Source organism: Morone saxatilis, unplaced genomic scaffold, assembly GCF_004916995.1.
Source record: "Morone saxatilis isolate NCDOM2014 unplaced genomic scaffold, NCSU_SB_2.0 Contig11, whole genome shotgun sequence".
Lineage (NCBI taxonomy): Eukaryota > Metazoa > Chordata > Actinopteri > Moronidae > Morone > Morone saxatilis.
The window spans coordinates 28,181,020-28,192,709 of NW_023339663.1; the positions used below are offsets into that span (position 1 = coordinate 28,181,020).

At 42.1% G+C, this 11,690-nt stretch overlaps 1 protein-coding gene across 2 annotated transcripts in view; it reads right to left on the reverse strand.

Annotated features, from left to right (window-relative positions):
- The window catches only part of znf536 (zinc finger protein 536), a 179,602-nt gene extending 169,345 nt beyond the window's left edge, over positions 1 to 10,257 (reverse strand). For both annotated transcript variants that reach the window (XM_035652105.1, XM_035652106.1), the window contains exon 1: positions 10,141 to 10,257. The gene's annotated coding sequence lies outside the window, so the exon portion shown is untranslated. The remainder of the gene's footprint in view (positions 1 to 10,140) is intronic.
- Between the last annotated feature and the right edge of the window lie 1,433 nt (positions 10,258 to 11,690).

Genomic DNA, 11,690 nt, shown 5'->3' on the forward strand with positions numbered 1-11,690 from the left:
CACACACACACACACACTTCTTGCATCTTTCATTTCATGCAAAGACAACAGAGGGCAAAAATGTACAGCAGCGAGGTGCCCCCTCTTGTCTCCTGCCTTTCTGTTTTAAAGTGAACACTCAGAAACACTCCTCACCTGGATCCTGCTGGTATAAAAGCAGGTGCAATTTCCTCCTCTGGCCCGCACCTCCGCCGGGCCATTTTCAAATCGGAGGTTTGCGGCGGTTGTGGTGAACAGCGAGTGAACAATTGGGGAGGGAAGGGTCGAGCGCGGAGGGGTGTTGTTTAGTGGAAACTACTGGCCACGCTGGGGCCTATCTAAGCCATTAGGCCTGTGCTATGTGAACACACTGCATCGAGGCTGGTGTGCAAGGTCACCCAAAGCAAACAGGGATAAGAGGAAAGAAAAGCAAAGATTCATCTGCTTGAGTTAGCACCTCAGGTCAATGGGTTTACCTCCCATTCACCGCAGCACAGTCCTCATTTACAGATGCTGCTTTAACTCCCTTTCAGGACCTGTTTTCAACTTCACATAAGGCATTTTTATATGAGAAAAGTGAATGTTTTATGCAAACAAGATTTTTTTTTTAAAGTGTACACAAAGAACGTCAGAGGTTGAAAGCGCGTGTGTGTATGTGTGTATGTATGTGACATGATTTTTGCTGCGGCGCTGCCTCCTTTCAGTTGCACAGCTGTGTGAGAAATACCAGTGGCAGAGGCTGCTGAGGCAGCGAAAGCATTTAATACTCGACAAACAGTTATCTAAGCCCATGTCCAATAGCTAGACATCACTGTAATGTGACCTACATACTAAGTGAATAAGAATTTTTTTGTATGTCGGTTGGGGTGCGGCGGGGGTACAGGGCACGGGGTGGGGGTTTATGGGAACAGAATTCTTTTTCTCCTGCCGGAGCAAAAGGAGAGAGTACAGTATAATGTAACAGAACATATTGTGCCCTCCAAGGCATTGAACTCTCCCTCCTTTGTTCATTTTTACCCTCTGGAGAGAGGACTTTCTCCCTTTTTAGAAGAATTAATGAAATGACAAGTGGAGGGAGGTGCCATAATTTTTTTTTTTTTTTCAGGGGGATACAAGAGGTTAAAGCATCTGTCTCAGGGGTGTAGCAGAGGTTGAAGCTATCAAACTCCATCAATGTTTTCACAATGTGTCCACTCTATAAATCCCTTTTCAATTCTAATTTGAAGGTGATCTAAATGAATATAATTGCAGGATATTTTATAGAAAAATAATACACAAATGCAATCTTTACTAACACTAATATCATTTGTGTTTTGATCATAAATTTAAATTTAACACTGCGACGGCATGCTTTGAGTTTCTTACTATTTTTGTACAAAGAAACCTTGAGAAGGGCACTGTTTGGGCTATGTTGCAGGGCACTGAATTAAAAGCCCATTATGCATAATTTGGTGCCGAAATGGACAGACTCACTTTAAAACCATTTTGATAGGTTTGGTCCCAGCCTCAGCCTAAAAATTGATGAATGAATAAATGCACGCTTGCACACAAACACACACTCACAAGCACACAGTCAATCTGCCTGGCCACATCAACAGAGCAGGTGTCCTTAGTAATGCACCATCGCGCTCTTGGAACTCTGCATCTCAGAACAGAGGGAAAAGAGGGAGGGAGGGAGAAGCAGAGGAAGAAATAAAGGACAGTTAGAGGAAAGAGAGGGAACAAGTGTCAGTGCTGGTGTTTTTTATGTGTATGTTTGCTGGCTGCTGGAATTTTGAAGGCAATATGAGGATCAAACTAGAGGTAACCCAAACTATGTGCAGTCTGACGCACCAGCTAAAACTTGTTTGAATGCACCTCGTTTCGTTGCTCAAGAACGCCGACTCCTACACTCGTTATTTTTGGGATGATCAAAAACATCGAGATGATGTATTTTCGGTATCCATATGAAAAATATTTATCAGGATGACAGGCCGCGAGCCCAACTGAGGAGAAACTAAGCAGAAAGAGATGTACTTAGTAAAGACCATGCCTTTGCCCCCTGCTGAGTCTCAGCTACATGGTACATAAATAACCATTATGAATCACGCTGTTTGGTCTCACCCTGCCGTTTCTCAAACAAGATCCAGTTTCCATTTGCCACAATGGTGATGAGCAAGCCTCCTGCGACGGCACATTTTGAAAAAGAAAAAAAAAATACAACAAAAGAAAACAAGTTATGTGTTTATCTAGTGCCTTAATTTGCTATAATGTACAAAATCTAGTAACTTTATCCAGTTCGGACGATCACATTTTCAGCTGCTTGGTATTTACTTTTCAACTCGTCCGCCTAATAGGCTCACATCCAGTCTAAACCTACACGAGGCCAGAGGGCGAGCCGGCAACAAAACAGCCACGCAGCTCAGATGAAAAGACAAACTGCTGCTCAAACAGGACCATTAGTTTGCACAAAAGAAGAAGTCTGAGAGGTTAGCCATCTATTATCAGAAAGAATAAGACTCTGACATGACAAATCTTTCACTGTGAAAGTTTACTCAGGTCAAATGTGATAAAATGGGGTCGGAAAAATCCAATATGCCAATTAAAAATGCTCAATCATACCATTAGCAGCGTCATGGATGCATGCCTGCGCGGAAGCTCGTTGCCTTTCCTCTTTGGCATCAGTTCAGAGGCGATGTCTTGGGTGGTTTGCTCACATCAGCTTCTGCAGCCTAAGAGATTACCCTACACAAACTTTATCCCGTGGCAAATCTATCCTTAGACTACGCATTTTTAAACCTTGTAGCAGAAATCAAGCCTCCATTCAGGGAATCTCCTTTGTAGAACTTAAATACATCCCAATGTGTCCACAAACAAAGGCCTCTACCCTTCCTCCTCGCTCTCTGTGACACTTTAAGTTTAGGATTCTTCAACAGGCCTGTGGGTGGGTTTTTCATTCTTTCCCATTCTTCCTTTATTTTGCTCCTTCTTTAGAGCATTAGGGCGACTAGCCATTGAACTACAACCGCTACTATAAAAATTCATCAGGATTAAAATGACCTCACACACAAAATTAAAGTTCTCCAATGTACACAATAAGGGCCTGTATCTTTTTTAAGACATTCTCAGCTTCCTTGGGAACAGGATTGTTTCTTGACAAAGTGGTCTCGACTCAACAATGAGCACCTTTCAGACACACACAGGGACTGCCTTTAGAGCTGCGGAGAGAGACGGATTTCACATATCAATCAAAAGAGGGAGGGAGGGGGGAGAAAAAGGGCCCTCGTCTGGTGAGAGTGGTCCTTCAGGAACCATGAACAGATTCGAATGGAGTATATGCTTTTCTCTCTTACCGCCACTATTCATAATAGCAGAGGACACAGGAGTAGTGGAGAGGGAGGGGAGTCCTCTGAACACCTTTTTTCCCGACTTGTCTTCCCTTATATGGGGACTGAAGCATGGTTCCTCAGCCTGGGCCTGAAATAATAAAACAGTGGCGGATGCCTGGATTGTACAACACTGAAAAAAAAGTTGTTTTGTGAAGAGGCCAAGAGGGCCCACAATATTCAGTCTGTGTGCAAGCTTTCATGTTCTTGAGTTTGTACATGCAAGGGCTCGTATGTGCGCCTGTCTGCATGTGTGTGTGGTGGAGGGGGGGGCATTCCATTACACCTGTGCGATGGCATAATGAGCCCATGAGTGTGTGCACTGGGCCACAGCCACCCACTGCGCCAGCCATGCACACCACTGCTGCTAATCGTGTTGAAAATGAATAAGGTGTCAGAGTAGGTAATTCACAGCTGTATTAAAGCACCTCAGCCTAGATATAAGGTACATAAAACAAATTAAATTATATATAATATTTTATTATAGAATATTTCTGACAGCTGTATTAATGGGCAAACCTCAAAGGTCTTCTTATTAGGTCACTGGCTGCATGTTTCACCTTCTACACTTTTTGAGCCCCGGGTATTTAGATCATCTCCGACTCGGAGCTCAGAGGAATGCAGAGAGAGAAGAGTGGAAGGGAACTGGCTAAAATTCAGTTTAGCGTTCAAGCTGCATTACAATTATGAGTCATTTTCAGTACAGAAAGAAACAGACAACATGTTAGATGTAAAGCTGTAAAAATTTAAACACAATCAGGAGACTATTCCACATCAGCAAAATAAAATAAATATCACAATGGATACTCTCTATTGAGTCTATAGAGTAGAAAAAAAGAGAAATTGGTTACAGCTTGGTTCAGTCTGTAAATTGCATCATTTTGAGAATTGAGGCACAACAGAAAACATATTATACTATAAAACATACAACAATCAGGAGGCTGTTCCACTACTCCCAACAATACTGAAGTGGTAAGTGGTAACGTATCGAGGGGTGAAAACCAGGGACATTTTAGGATAAAATGTATTAAATATGTATCAAATGAAAGCTCTCAATGAGCTCTTTCTACTGCCAAAAGGGCATATATGAATTCTAAACCGATCCAGAGTTATTAATCAAGAACCAAAAGACCTAACACAGAACACACTGTACTATTTGGGGTTAAAGGGGCGACAAAAAATATATTCTTTTAAACATGTCATAATTTTTTTTCATTAAGTATATTGTCAGCCATGTTTATTAGGTTGTAATATGAAAGATTGAATTTAATAAAGAAAACAGTGGTCTATTTTTGGTTTAGCTCTCCTGTAAAGTTGGTCAAATGTCACTTACGCCTCTGGTTCTCACCCCTCGATATGTCTCTGAAGCCAGTTCGCCAGAGCTTTTGTATTTCCTGGAGTAACAATAAAGTATGGGAAAACAGGATTCTTCTAAATTATCATTTTTAAACTAGAGGCTGTATTTTATTTTTCCACAAATTACACCAATTTCTCTTTGATAGATTGTACTAACATGCATCTACGTGAGAGAGAAACCTGGGAGATTACCCAACACTTGTTCATTGTTGTGAATTGCATCATTTCCCCCTGCTTAGACCTCAGTCTGACATTAAAATAACTGAAGAAAAAAAGTATTAGTATTCACCGCATGTATGTGTGGCACATGTGTGCTATTTTTATATAGGGATGCTGTGAAAGTGTGGAATTGGGGACAAGGGAGCCTTGCACCGGGCCGTGACACAGACTTATGTTAAACCTAATTAGATCATGATAATAGCTTTAGGGCCCCAGTGATCAATGCTAGAGGTCTGTGGAGATGAACTTTCCTTAAGTTTCATGCTGCACGCTGGTTGTACTCAATTTTTTTTCACACACACACATCAAAGGCACTGTGTTATATGATAGCATTATCTTAAATATGTTCCTGCATATCCTCAGTCTTTTTCATCAGTTTGCCATTCTGGTGTTGGTAGTAAATGAGCACAATATGGTTAGACAGATATATATGGTCAGTGTTGCACTAAATACAAATTTTAATAGCCTGCATCAGTGCTACATCCACCAACAATATGATAGATATCAGAGTCGAGAACTGGAAATTCATAAAGCCCAAGTTCTCCAAGCCTCTGCCATAATGCAATGCACCCACAGTGTCTCCACATCACTAAGAGACACTTGCTGATTGCGAGCTGCTTTCCGTCAACAACCTTATGGTGGAGTCTAGTTTACAGCTTAGAGACTCCTCGGATCACTCTCGCTGAAGACAAAGAGGATTCCTTATGCTTCCATTACTATCTAATGTAATTTGTGTAATGTAATATTTCAACACGTCTGCGTCTGCTGACATGCTAGCTAGCTAACTTGTGATTAGTCTTGATACTGGATGCTTTGGGAATCCCTGCACGTATCGGTTGTGGTTGTACCAGTTGTTGACTCTCAGAGCTTTCTCCTTTTGCCTATTTCTCCCTATCCCAACTCAGCAAAAGGTGCAGAGGAGCACATTCAAGAGACGAAACTGTAAAAATAAAGATGCTGGCTGACCAAGCAACAGTAGCTGACGTTTGCTTGTATCATGTTGGTGTTTTGCACACTGTAATTACCTTTGGACAAGCTCTGGTTTGGAACCAACATTCTTGGCTTTTCGAAAACTCACCCACCCATTTAATTCCACAACTGTCAACTGTTCAGGCTGGTATGCACTCACTGAAAGACTGTATATTTGTGTCTGGTCAAGACACACAAAAAACATTGTCATTGAATGCACAAAGTGCTTTACCCGATGGTCAGGTCTGGGTTTTCGTTTTCTTTTTGAGAAAATTTGATTAGTATTGTAGAACCTCTACCATTACCCAATTTAGGAAAATTGATATACCAACATTTAAACCTTCAGTACTAAATTGATTTTAATTTGAAGTTTTGATCAAATGGCTATCTAAAGGCAGATTCAGATGCTCTTTATTCGGACCTGCATGGGGCCCTAATAGACTAAACTGTCCATTTTAAGTTCAGCATTGACAGTGCCAATGCCACTTTGCTGACCTCAGCTTTGTTGCCAACAGTGGCCTGTTGATCGGGCTGGGAAGGCCAGATGTCCCGAAGGAGTTTCAGAAAGAGTCAGCTGGGTTGTTTTGGGTATCTAATCAGGTTGTGGAGGTATTCCAAGTATATCCATATCGGAATAGATCCCCAGGGAAGACAGACCAAAAACATACTTGAGGGATTAAATATCTTATCTGGGAATGGTTATCCCAATGGGATTTGAATAATGTGTCCAAGAACAAGGACAACAAGGCTACTTTGCTTAGCCTGTTGCCACTTTGACTTGACCAAGACCCAGGCTGACTTTGTTAAATAGATGGATGGATGAAAATATTGGCAAGAAATTGGCTACCAGTATCTCTCAAAGGAAAATCTATATTGGCCTTCACAAACCATTTTAGCTTAACCCTAATGCACTTTTGGGAAAACACACTGTGTATAGATGCAGTACTTGCTGTCACACTGTTCATCCCCCATGATGTCATAAACACTCGTATTTGCCAGAGGTCAACTTGATTCATAATCTATTAGTGCTGGGTCATTTTGTCCTTTCAGTGGCAGTACCCGGCCTGTTCCAGTTTGACATGCTAGCCTGCCTGCTGCCTAGCACTGAGATGATGAGTGGTATTCAGTGGTGATCTGCCATCGTTGTTCAAATTTGATTGATACAGTTTTTTGAAAATGTGGTCAGGGAGGAACTTATCATTGTGTTGGAAGTGGACAACACAACCTGAATAGTTTACTAAATGCCCAATCTCAGCCACGGATGTATCTGTGCATTGATAAAACAAGCTGTCTAGACAAAGGTGTTCTGGATGATATAATGACCCTGTGAAACCTTCTAATGAATGAAGGTTTAACATAATTTAGGATACAGTCTCCCTGAAAGAAAAAGGCATCCCTCTGCTGCTTGGTGTTGAATGGCGAGGTGTTAAGCTTTCCATGGTGACATCTATCTCTCGCCACCACCTTGAGGGCATCTTTTAAGCAGAGGAATTTAGCCATTATGTGGCATTAACCTCATTAGAAAACACTCTTTAGCTGCTCCAAGATAAAATTGATTTACAGCTGCCATTTCCACCACTCCTCTCGATCAATGGTTAAACTATCCCTTTTATGGCTCTGTGCACACTCTCTGCTCTTTTCTCCAGTTTTCTTTAACTGCTCTTTAATTTCATCTCCCCCCCTCCACTCTTGTCCTTGTGCCAGGTATGTAGTCACAGAGTGGAAGAGGGCCTTTCTCTATTGCCCCATGGTCAAATATCGGACTGACTTTTGGGACTGGATAAACACGATAGGATCACTGGCAAATTCCTTGAACCAATTAGGCACAAAGTTGCTGTCTTAGTCGTTTCTGGATGCGAGTGTTTCACCATGATCAGCTAAATTTGCGTGGGTGGTCTTAATTGAGGTTAGATCTTAACAAAATGTATAAAATATAGCGTCAGTGTGTTTTTCTTTCCACTCTTACCAAGGTTGTTCAGGAATTTTAAAGGCCTGAGCAGCTGCAGATGCATGGCCACGTTTAAAAAACAGACTTAAGGGTGGATCATGGTTATTATGGCCTGGATATTGTAGGAATATGGTGGTTAGATTGTTGTCAAGTTGTGATTGTCATTGAAGCTTGAAAAGTGAGTGGAAAAGGAAGGTGTTACAGGAATGCAACATGATTCTTGGAATTTGATCATTGCTCAGTGCTCTATACTCATGAATCATGTAGGCCTACTGAGCATTAGTATACCATTTTTATAGTGACAGTAGGCTACTAGCATGATCATATAAACGAGAATTTAGCATTTAACATAAAAAGTCCATGTCTAAGCAAAGTCTGCTGAGGAATATTGCCAGATGCTACTAAGTGGACTTTGAGTTAAGATTTTTTCTCACAAAACTGTAAGAAGTTTAAAGCAATTGGGCAATGTGACTAATTAAGGGAGTTTTTTTGTATAAGACTGGGGACAAAGTATACCACATAGCACAGTTTTGAGCAAGCAGGCAGCAGAGGAAGTTGATGGGTAAGACTGTGTACAGCTAAGCCAAGCAGAAAATCCACAATCCATGTCCATGTGGCCAAATGTCAGCATATGCCCGCCCACCTCTGACAGCTCAGGTTTATGTGGACGTTTAAGCAAAACACGCAACGCTATATTTCTTTGACAAATCAATACGACCACCATTTCAGCTCTCCTTCCTTCCCTCCAACCCCCCTCCTCGTGCTTGCTCCTTTCTCATCTCCCTCTGTCTGGGAGAATTGATCCGCAAGGATGGAATGATATCAACCAACAGATAGAGTGATATGCCCCGCTCCCTCCTTCCTTACCCTCCTTTCACCGCACTTTTGACACATAAATAAAATATGTGGCCTTTTTGTTTCGATTCGCCATGGTGTTAGTTTTGAGAAAGGAATATGGTGCACGCGGCTCACATGGAGCTGTTGGTAGACAAGAGGGAGCTGAGAGTCGGCTGGTTGCCATCACTCACTGTTCACAGGCGCCCTACAAAATCCCCTGAACTTTCCGACATGCGCATTTGTTAGAGTGACGCAGTCAGATTCTAAAGAATGGCATTAGAAAATAATGTGAGTGCTAAATTATTCAGGCTTTTTTTTCGCCATAATGCCTCACTTTACAACCACACACAGCTGCACACACACTAACACACAGACACAGGCATATATATATATCCTCCCACTCACATCTGAATTATGGCAGATCCATTTAGTGTCAGCGTCCAAATTTGGCAAAAGAAAGGATGAGAGAAGGTGCTGTGAGAGGAGAAGAGTTCACTAACTCTGTCATGCTTCTGCATTAAGATGCCAAACTGGCATCGCAGTCAATCCCCACTTTTAATATCAACTGAAATAAATCACTACCAAGGCTGCATGTACAGTATTAGGCCCTGCTATTAACAGATAAATGCGACATGTTCATCCACACCTTGACTAGATATTCTTGATATGATGGTAAAGGCATTTCCACAGCTGGACAAGAAATAGCTGCAAGGTGAACTAACCTCGCGTCCTCGGAGCACGCCAGAGCGTCAGGCCTTGGTCACACAGGCCTGCAGGGTTCTCCACTTCAGTCTGTCAGACAGACAACGCTGTAGAGCTTTCTCAGAATCGAAATTCTCCTCCTCACACCTCGCTAGGCTTCAGTTTCACTTTTTGCACTCCCTCTCCCTGCATCTGAGGACCCCAAACGCAGGTCAAGTCACACACATACCTATATTACATAACCTAGGCCGTGCTCAGCACACACCTTCAGGTCTGGACACTGGAGAGAGGAATGACAAAAGAGATAAGAGACTGGCAGCTTGGACGTAAAGGCAGACAGGGTAACGCTACTACGGCGGATAACTGATGGGATTAAATAGGAATTATCTGTTCATATGCCCATGCAGGCCCTCTGTATGTCCACTTACAACAGACGTCCCAGCCAACTGCTGTGTGTGTGCGCGTGTGTGTATCAGTGTGTCATTATCATGATCATCCTCATCATCATAGTTATCGTCATCACCACTCCACACAGATTGCATCATAGTGTAGATAGCTGGCCCATCAGACCTCTTTTCTCTCCTCCTTTCTTCCTTTCTCCTCCACTTGAGCTTCACTCATTCATGTAAGACTACTGTCACCAATAAACACCTGAACGTGCCCATGGTTATTATCCCCTCCACCTTCCTTACTCTCAACCTCTCGCCTCTCTCTCCCACCCCACTTCCCTCCCTCCCTTCCTCTTCCCTGAAAGCCCTTAGTCACCTCAGACGGTGGGTGGGGGTAGTTTCTTAGACAGCGTGATGGTGTGCTTAGCCCCGTTAAGCCAGCCTCAGCTTCAGCTTCGCTTCTGGTCGGCACTGATCAGGGAGCCCTGGGAGAGAGAGACAGACAGGGACAGAGGGAGGGAGGGAGAGAGAGAGAGAGAGAGAGGGAGGAGATAAGGAAAGTGCTGAGTTCACCGCCACCATCGCTCCCCTTCCCTCCCCTCCCCTTCTCTCTTTGCTTCGAGCATCCCCTCTTCGGGAAGGGGTTTCCCCCCCTGGAAAGAGGAGGGGAAGGTGAATCGACTGCTGCACTGCTGCACTGCTGACTGCGCCGCAATAACCTCTGAATACCTCCAACTCTCTGCTGCTCATCCACCAACTGTTATTCATCCTCTCCAAGCCTTTCAACATTTCTTTAACTTTGTTGTGTTTTTTTTTTTGTTTTTGGCCATATTATAACTTGTGCCCAGTATTCCTTTAACATTAGGCTACTATGACATGTAATCCTCCAAACAACAAATCGTGCAGTTTTTACTAATATTTAGCATAAAAAGTGTGATATTCCATAGTTTCAATATTACACTTAGCAGGGCAAATGTTTTTTTTTTATTTGAAACTTTTGCATGTTGTTAGGGCTAGCAATATGGTTAAAATAAACTTTATGATACAGATGAATGTTTCTGATACTGATGTTACAAATCCATAGTAAATGATGTGTTTAAAATGTCTGATGACCAAATAAAAAGTCAAGTTTATTTTATTTATATAGTCCAAAACTACAAATGACCAATTTGTATGGCTTACAACAGCCTCTATCCTAAATGATAAGAAAAAAATCTAAAAAAAATAAAATTAAAAATAAATCAGTGATGAAAAGTAAGCATCCATGATGTGCAAAGGAAACAGTATGTACAGAATAATAATAAAATCACACTGTGGAGTATTTTAAGACTGCACCCACCAGCATCCACACACTGAAATCCACTGAATGCTGGTGGGTTTTGATTGATCAGTTCTGTGAAAGTTCTCACAAATGCTCCTTCAGCTGCAGATTCAGGCTTTAAAAAGTATTTTAAGAACAGACATAGCGTTAATGATACTATTACATTCCTATCTGAACGCCTTAAAAGTCAACTTGCTTTCCACTCACAGTGAGCTGTTTTAAACATCTGAACTCCCCCTGCACATTAAGGCATTAAAGGCAAAAAGAAAAAAAAAACTACAGCTCCTGCTTAGATCTGCAGCTACATATTTCATGCAATAGATATCCAGGTCATTAAGCAACATTCTGACACCTCTGTTATTTACTACCCCAACCGGTTTCCCACCTCGTTTAATCAGACTTTAGTAAAACCCGCTGACTCAGAGAACAACCTTCTTTCTCTCTGCTCTGTTTATGTTTATCTCCTCAGCTCCATTCTGCTCTCCGCTTTTCTCTCTTTTCTCTTTGCTTACTTACTCATATTTTCCAAAACGTGTGTCTGGGGTTCGGAGGGGCTGAGCCGCAAGAAAAATCACAAAAGAACAAATTCAAGTGGAGTAAAGCAG